The sequence below is a fragment of the Ictalurus punctatus genome, chromosome 15, assembly GCF_001660625.3.
Source record: "Ictalurus punctatus breed USDA103 chromosome 15, Coco_2.0, whole genome shotgun sequence".
In the NCBI taxonomy this organism is placed as follows: domain Eukaryota; kingdom Metazoa; phylum Chordata; class Actinopteri; order Siluriformes; family Ictaluridae; genus Ictalurus; species Ictalurus punctatus.
In genome coordinates this window covers 21,214,869-21,225,014 of record NC_030430.2, presented here as the reverse complement: position 1 = coordinate 21,225,014, position 10,146 = coordinate 21,214,869, and positions in this window count along the sequence as shown.

Sequence of the window (10,146 nt, the reverse complement as noted above, 5' to 3'; positions counted from 1 at the left end):
GTATTTTTCTGAAAAAAAAAAAACAACAACAACAAAAAAAAGCCATTGATCCTGACAAAGTTTTAAAAAACTGACATATAAGGAAAAGGTAAGTATGGCCTAAGGATCATTGCACCACTGTAGCAACTCTTAATTAATACTGCATCAGCCCTATGTCATCTGTCTACAATCCATGAACTACCTAATAAAAAACAAATTAGGAAGTAATACAAATATTCTTGAAAACAAATCTCTCAAATTAACAGAATACAATAAAAACCTAGTTAATACGAACAGATTTACAGCTGAAATATTCCAATTTAGTGCTGATATAATCTTTACCTCCAACTCTGCTGTAGAGACGTTCTTTTCCAAGGTGCTTATGTATGTATGTCTGCTACATGGGAATAAGGCAATTTAAACAGAGGTGCACCGAGGCAAACACCTGAGCAGAATAATAAAACACAAACATGATTTCAACATGGTTGATTGAAATTCTGTTCAGACGGATATGCTGCGTACACTATAGAGCACGCGTACTTGACCTTAGTCCTTAACGTGCAACAGTGTCTTCAGGCTTAACTCCAAGCACAAATCTGAGTCATGGAGTTCAATCAATAATCATTTGTATGAATCTTACACAAGCCTGTAAATCCTACAGACACTGACAGTCCTGATGGCCAGGGACCAGCGATGTCTTTAAGGTCTATCTTACAAACCAATGTTTGTTTGTTTTTTTTAGCATCTAAGCGTAGACGCTTTAATGATCCGAGACCTTATAGCTTTATCACATGTAGGCTACATGTTCAAAGGAGCTGTTAACTCTCTCTCTCTCTCTCTCTCTCTCTCTCTCTCTCTCTCTCTCTATATATATATATATATATATATGAAAAATTTCTTACTTTCAGTTACTTTCAGTCATGTGGTGTGTTTCAGTTTAAATTGATTACACATAGGCTCATCTGAGAGAACCTATATATGAAATCATTTTCACATAATTCTACTAAGAATCTAAGAATTTTTCGTATCTATATTTATACTCATATCGAATGCCTGATCTGTTCCATCCAAATACTATATTTGTATTCGGGTTACACCCATAACATATAATTTAATACTGGTTCACCTTTATATACGTTAACACATGAATTCCCAGGGCTTGTTGGCAACTCTGTACTTATATTGATCATTTTTTCAAACTGCACACCTTAGTTTCCTTTTAGGTTCATGGTAGTTAATATATATATATATATATATATATATATATATATATATATATATATATATATATATATATATATATAGTCAGTCATTTATCTTCAGTAACTGCTTTATCCTAATCAGGGTCACGGTGGACGTGGAGCCTATCTCAGGAACACTGGACATGAAATACAACATGGATGGGATACCAAAAAGTGCACCATGATGATAATAGGAACAGCTAAAACAATCCAAGACCAGTGGATCTGATTTAAATTAGAAACACAAAGCAGCATTCGCACTACTCTCTCAAATGTTTGCTAAAGGGATTGGAAGATCTTGCAATGCTGCAGCACTTCAGACAGTCAGAGGTGTGTGTGTGTGTGAGACCAGACACTGCCACAACTGATTCAACTGCTGCATGTCTAAAAGCTTAGACCTTGGCTGCATCACACACACACACACACACACACACACACCCACACACAAACTCACACCAAAGTGTCTTATTCACTTTTCTGAAACCCACTCCCCTTCACACACACTTTCACTTCACAAAAGTGCAAACAGGAGTTCATATGAGGCTCAGATTAATTTCCTCAGACACAATCATTAGCACTCACTTTCAAACAGTTGCAGAATGTTATGTGCTAGTTGATTTTCCTCTGCGTGGTGATCACGTCCATTCCAGCATGCATGCAAAATAATTAGTCAGCTAGAATTTAAAGATGCAGTTGCTTGTTGTAAACGAGCTGGAAACAGGCGGAACCGAGGCCTGAGTCATCTCTCAGCCACAGAAACTGATCAAGGCTTGTCTCTCTCTTCTGATCCCCCCACATGCATGGAGCCGGTCATGGGCGAGTGCACAGAGGCTCCAGCCCCCACAAACAGGGAGAACAGAGAGCCAGAGAGGTTTAGAGAAAGGGGCAGGGAGAGGGATGAGGGGAGGGAGAGTAGGAGAAGAAGACAGGTTAAGGCTGGCGGCGTACGCCTCAGGCTCCAGCTGAGACTGTCAGAGAAAAGGTGAAGCTGATGTGGGGAGAGGGAGTATAACGGCAGATTTAAATATGAGCCTTTCAAATGCTGCTTGGCTGTGAGGTACATCAGACAGCAGCATTACGCACAGAAAAGAAAGCAGCCTGTCAAGCTCAATATTTACCTTTCTCGTTGTCATTTTTATATTCCCACGCCACTACCGTTAAATGTCCCTGCCAGGATCTCAAGACGTTCTGGGCACAGGTATCCTACTCAAGGATAAGGACTTATTTTTTACTGAATTCCTAGCATATAAAACATATAGAAATTATTTGTAATAACGTGGCTTTTCCCTTGCACTTAAATGAAGCTCTTGACCTGTATCTGTATGATTTTATGCATTGATTGGCTGATTGGATAACCGAATACCTGTGCAGATGTGCAGGTGTTCCTATTAAAGTGACCGGTGTGTATAAATCTGAAATACACTGACAATATACGCAGGACCTGAGAAAGTGCAATAAGGTTATTTACACCATAATAATGGGAGATGAACTATTGAACTGTATGAACTATAAACCCATTTCTATTGAAACAGGGCTACCTTGATTGCTCAGTCACATTAGGATAAAAGATAGAAAGCTTTCCGGAACGTTCCAGAGGGTGTCTGGTTCAGCAGTTGAATAAAGGTTTGTTCAGCAAATTTGCCATTTGTTGTATTCCTAGGGGATAGAGATAACATCAAACAAACAAACAAACAAACAAACAAACAAACAACAACAACAAAAAATAATACCAAGAAAAACAGCTGGTACAAATTATGTCCATTTCTGAAATAGATATTTTTTTTAACATTAAACATATACAGATACAAATATAGATAATGGCATTGGATTACAACCCTATATAGGTCAGAGTGAGGATTTGTCTATCTATCTATCCTTCCATCCATCCATCTGTCTGTCTATCTATCTATCTATCTATCTGTCTATCTATCCTTCCATCCATCTATCTATCTATCTATCTATCTATCTATCTATCTATCTATCTATCTATCTATCTATCTATCCTTCCATCTATCTATCTATCCTTCCATCTATCTATCTATCTTTCCTTCCATCTATCTATCTATCTATCTATCTATCTATCTATCTATCTATCTATCTATCTATCTATCTTTCCTTCCTTCCTTCTATCTCTCTCTCTATCTCACACTCTCTTTCTCTGTCTTTTGAACCCCCTTTATCTTTCATATTAGAAATGTCTCTCAGAAATGGTGCAACTAATGTTTCCAACTTCTGTAGTTCCTTTATACACCAAACAGCCAAGCTCTGTTCAACAAAGAGCCTTTCGTCTACACCTCGCTGTCTCTTTCTCTCTATTACTGACTTTATCAACAGAACTGTAACGGGAGAAAAGTCAGATTAAAGCAGAGTGCCAGAGACAAGATGAGGAAAAAAGAGACAGAGTGCACGAGAGAGCGTGCCTGTCTGAGGGTGAGAGAGAAAGAGAGATTGTGTGTGTGTGTGTGTGTGTGTGTGAGGGAGGGTTAAGAAGGAGACGGTCCACTGGTTGGCTGACAAACAGAGGGTCCCTCCAGAGCGCACCAGAGGAGAAGGGGAGCAAAAAAAGAGCGGTACAGAAAGAGGAGGAGAGTTTGATGTGGGTAGCTGTGCCCGACCAGGCACCATCCCCCTTTCTCTCCTCACCACCACCCTGCAGAAAATCTATGCTTGGTCTCTTAGTATTCCTCTCCTTCTGTCCAGAAGCCTCCAAAGAGGCAGAGACGACGGCTGGCGAGGCATGGGCCGGGTGAGAGACAGAGGCAGGTTGGGATTTTTTATTTTTTGGGTGATTGGGGAGTGTCTGCTTGAGGCTGTCATGGAATGACAGGACACCAAAACACTTTCAAACCTCACCTTAGACCTCAGTTGGGGATGAACCCTGTCTGCCATCCTTTTTCTTTTCTTTTCTTTTCCCTATTCTCTCCAGGGCATACACGTGTGGTCATTTTGCATGTTCTCAGTTAACGTTCACTGGCTACCTCATTTTTCTCTATTACAGCTCACACTGGAAACAGTGGTGTACTGTTCCTCCTCCACCCCCCCCCCACCCCCCCACCCCCCCGACAGCATCGCTCCTCCGATCACATCTCGTCTCTTTCAGAATGTAAGACTTTCTCCCTAAACTCCTCCCTGAAGAGAAGAGGAAAAAAAAGCCCCACACCCACCCACTCAGTCACCTTGAGCTTTGCCATCATGCTTCTGTGATCGCTTTAAAGGTCACTATGTGTAGCCACTGTCATTACCAGTCACTGTCACTCTCCCTCTCCCGTTCCCTCTCTCCATCCCTCCTTAGCCTGTGCTCTGCCATGCATTTCAGCGCTTCGCTCTACAAGACAGCTCAAAGTGCCATCTTTAGTTGGACTTTGAAGGTTACAAGCAGATAGGAGTGATCCCACAGCAGTACCTGACGTCACAGAAACAGATCATCAACAGCTGGAACAAGGGTGCATTAAGGGATTCGCTGTAGCTGGCAGGACGAATTACTGACTATTTGAGTATAAGTGCAAGTATCAGTTAGTCTCTAGTATCATTAGTTCTGGCTGTTAGCACTTACATTTCAGTCAGCATCAAGGGCGCTCTTTCAGAAAGTAGTGACAAGTCAATGTGTTAACATTCAGCTCATTGATAAAGTGAGTGTGCCTACTCGGATTTATCCGTCAAGCACACCAGGATTGTAGTGACTATATTACACAGCATTTATCATGGATGTCCAGACTTGGCAGGAAATTGGGCTATATATATATTTTTCGCCCATTTCCCCCTCAACTTGGTCATCTACCAAATCCTTCCCGCTAGTCAGCTCTCCTATATCACGTGACAGCTACCAACCAGGAAGGATGAAGGCACATGCTTCCTTTAAGACACATGAAGCCAGCTACTACATCTACTGCTCATATGGTGTCACAGGGTAGCACAACACACTCAGAGGAAGGCGCCATCTGCCCTCTTCCACATACCTGAGCTCAAGGATGCCCAAAATGTCACTTTGATTGACAGGGAAGAGAGTATGCCATCCCTCTCAGTCAGAGAGCATGAACAAATTTGCTTCCTAGACTTCCAGATTCAAACATGTGATGTGGAGCATCTTCAAAAGGAAAAAAGTTGTATCAGATATAGCCATATGTATATTATCAATAGTCTAGCAAGCAGCAAAAGCCAAAGATGCATTTGATCTCAGTTTTTAAGTGTTACATTAAATCAGTATTTCTGATTCTATGATGTGATGTTACCACAAAACAAACAAATAGAGATGGCACCGATTTGATACCCAGCATCATTATCAGGCTGATACCAGCAAAAAATGGTGGATCGGATATCAGAGAAACTAGAACTGCAACAACTAATCGATAATAATTGATTATGAAAATCACTGTCAGTGAATCTTATTATAGATTAGTTGGTCTGCGCGTGGCACGGGATATATTTACTCATTACGTTATTTATGTTCAGAAAACATAAGAGTTTTCGGAGAGTAAATACTAAAGTTGTGTCCCAAATGAAGTACTGTACACTTACACTATGCACTGTTTACTCTACCATCTAGTGTATGAAGTTTAGAAAGGTAATATCATCTCAAATGGAACATGAGCGGTTTTTTACTTCCCGGAAGTATAAGCCACTTCCTAGTCGACAGCGCATGACGTCATACGCATGTAATGCGACGCCGCTAGCTTTAGCAGACACCCAGAGTCAACAACAATGACTTTCTTCAGTTTACTGTTTGTCAACGTTACCTTTTATAAAAAAAAGTAATGCATATAAATACTGTTATATAATATAAACTTATATATAATATAAACTACTATATAAGTAATTGTGCATTATTTTTTTAGGGATGCACAATAAGCACTGAATTAAAGTACAGTCCTAAATTAATAATGTATATTCTGGTGTGTATTGGGTTCTTTTCAGTCAAACAGTTGTGTAAAGTTTTAGTCTGAAGTTTATATTTGTAACACTCAGTTTGTGGATATTATTTTAAATAAATGGAAAAATGGTACTGAAAGTTCGCAGTAACATACCTTTTAAGAAAATGATAGACCCCCTAGCTTTGCTTCATGGACCCCTGAAGGTCTCTATAGACCCAGCTTTGAGAACCAGTGCACTAAAGAACCACTATTATATACTGAAGATAGAATTATAATATATATATATATATATATATATATATATATATATATATATATATATATATATATATATATATATATATATATATGTATGTATATTTGTATATTTACTCTACAAACTCCAATACCATTTCTAAATTCTTTAAATATCATTTTCAAATATCGATTTTAAAATGCCTTGACCATATTAGGTCTACTACAAAATAGAAAGGTTCATTATTTCAGCAGATATGATAGAAGAGGTGGCAAAGACAGTATTATACCGAGGAAACCACAAACACAGGTGTATCTTTTTATCAATTCTGAAGTCCGGACTAATCACTGGCAAACTTTAATCAGATATGATCAATTATTCATGTCCTGAGGCCTAGTGAGAACGTCTCTAAAACGCTCTCATACAGACGGCCCGAGATGAATAATTCAAACGCCATTTATACCAAACCAAGTGCCTTTCTGATGCTACATGACTGCACTAGAAACGTTATGCAACAGAGGATTTAAATTAGTTAAGCCCAAAGATGATTTATACAGCATCTGATTCAATTAATCAATTAACTGAACAACAGGCAAATGACAGGCTTTCGATCAGTCATACTGTTCTCGGGTTGGATAGATCATCACTTTATAAAAAACCTTGTGGAAATCTGGTATGCGTTGTATGCGTGTCTCCAGCAAGTACATAAATGCGTCAACCACACGGCACATTACATTATTTTACAAGGGAGTGGTAAGAGTTAAGAGGAGGGGACAAAGGGATAGCCAGAGTGAGACAGACACAGAAAGAGCAATTCCTTACTGTCACGATCTATCTCAAAATCCCTGACAGCAAGCAAGCATTAGTCACCAAACAATCTGTCAATACTTTTTTATTTATTTATTTGCGCATCCCTTTTTCTTTCCTTGCACCTCAGTAACAATGAGGAATGAACAAAATGGGGGCTTGTTCAAAGATGGGTGGATGTCCTTATACATACATTACATACATCCATGTCAGAGTAATATTATGTGACAAAAATCCTCAAGCTTGTTTATGATAATTGAAATGAGACAGATTTTTTAAAAAAATTACATATATATATATATATATATATATATATATATATATATATATATATATATATATATATATGTAATTTTTTTTTTAATCTGTTAAATTAAATAATATTATATATATTAATAACACCTGGATATAATAAATATAATTCAGACCTCCAATGTCCTCCAAAATCGTAAAGTTCTCGGAAAAAATATAAGTCATAAAGAATATTTAAATGTTAAACGCTCTGCCTTTTTTAGCATTTGCTTCTCCATATGCAGTATAGAAATCGCCTGGCTAAGAGGGGAAAATACACTATACTTCAAATATGCAAATATTTGTTATGTGAATAACATGAGCATCTGCATTAGACAGGTTATGCTAAAGTCCTTACAGCTGGTGTGCAATTATTAGACCAAGACTGCATTTTCAGCCTAAAAAAAAAAAAAAAAAAGAAAAAAAAAGAAAAGATTATGGTTTTAGGGAGTGATATTAATATGAACTGGAGAAATAGGTAGAGAAAAATAGACGGATTCTTTCCTGCAGTCTAGCATTTGCTAATGAGGGAACACGGTATTGATATCTCCATGGGAACGCCGTGGGTATCACTAACAAACCGTACTCTCGTGTTTCGTAGCACTTCACTTAATGGCGAAATTAACAAATAGTCTAATAACAGGCAAGTGTGTAATGTATTAGATATTTGAAAATGCAGGCGTCAGTGAGGAACATGATATGAAGGAAAGGATATGAATAAAGCAAAATACTACTACTAGTACTACTACTACTAGTAATAATAATAATGAAATACATTTAAGTGAAGGATTTATTTAAACAGTGAACCCAACGGACCAGGAATGACAGGATGGAAAGCATTCAATTATTTCCTGCGTTAAACAAATATTAATAACTGTAATGTATTATGAAAAGTGTTGTGAGCATTTCATACAGAGTTAATCCTTCACCGAAACCTTCAAGTGTCTCATATTGTTTTGTAAATCGTGAGCCGAGCGTGAGCGCACGTCACTCAGCGTGTCTCCTGCAGAGCACACACCCTTGTCATGTTCCTGTCAGATCTGAAGTTAGGAAGAAAGATGAGCCCTCTTTAAGGATGACATAGTGTCCTGCTGTGACAGATAGAAAGGTCTGTAACACTACAGAATTCAATCTTTCCATCCTTCTCTCTCGCGTCCACGTGGTGTCTAACAAACAGGTCCCTCTTTCATTATGTCCCAAATACATGTATTGCTCGGAGATACTTTTACGTTTAATATAAACTTCCTTTTGAGAAACGAACTAAACCATTTAACTGTACTTCTCGTTAATCTCGTTACAAGGAAACCTTTTGATGTGCAGACATTTGTTTTTAAAAACGGCATTTTTTCAGAGCTTGAAACGAACGGAAAGGAGTTCTCCGTCGTGACACGCGTAACTCAGGAGGTTAGGAGCAGAGCCAGGCACCGGGTCACAAACAGAGGATTATCCTGACACTGGAAAAGGATCAGTGGCTGAGGCAGACACGGGGTCACTGATGGAGGCTGGAATGAGACAGGTAACAGGAGCATATGGGAGAAGAGCCTGAGGCAGAGGTAAATGCAGAAATAGAGGCTGAGACAGAAGAGATCTGGGGCAGATAAAGGGTCAAGAACAGAAAGAGGATCAGACACAAAGACTGAGGCAAAGAACAGGATTTGAAATAAAACTAGAAACAGAAACAGCGACAGCGAAACATGCCGAGCTAAAAGCAGAAATCAAAGCTAAGAAGCACCTGAATCTGAACTTTAAGGAAGTGCAGAGTTGAACTAGACGCTAGCATTGATGTGGGATAACTAAGAGCACCAACAGAGCCTGCATTAGGTGCGTGTGCTGAGGATCATTTAGAAGAAATAGAGACAAAATGAAACTAGTAGATATAAAGCTGAGGCTGATCTTCTAACAGGAAACTCATGACCACGCTACTTCACGTTCATCCTTGGGCCATCCTCATTATCAACCTGTATGACTCAGGTGGTGATTCCCCACTCAGTCACAGAACCACTAAAGGTCTACTTCCTCTCTTTCCAGATCTCATCAGGGCTTTTTCCTTCAGAGCAGAGGCTGTATATCAAAGTCAGCATAAGGGTTAATAATGTCCTCATGCCTCACATTGGCAGACAATAACAGACAGCACTTAAAAATCGTTTTATGTAAGATGCTAAGTCTCAAGCACAGTTGTAGTCTACAAACATGTTATGCACATACTAATAATCAAGCACAACTTGAGGTGTACATATGACGCATGGAGTTTTTGTGTGTCGACACTCTCATCGCTGTGATTTATACACTAATTCTCTGTGAATCAATTATACGTTTTCTGAGATGTACCTAACAGACATATGTATGTCTGGAAATCTTATGTCGCTCAAAAAGTGCTTCAGATGCAGACTTGGGCAGATTCAGCCTACTTTTCTGATCAGAAATGATCTTGAAATTGCATGTTTCGTTAGTAAATGAATCACATGTAAACGAATCATACGTAAATGAATCACATGTAAATGAATCATACGTAAATGAATCACATGTAAATGAATCACATGAAAATGAATCATATGAAAATGAATCCCATGTAAATGAATCACATGTAGATGAATCATATGAAAGTGAATAAATAAATTAAAGACGAAATTGCATGTTTCTGTAGGAGCTAGATATGTTTTGCTTGCGTCTTATGAGTAAGTCACTAAGGTGAACAATTCGGTATTGGCCACTGCCATGCACTGAG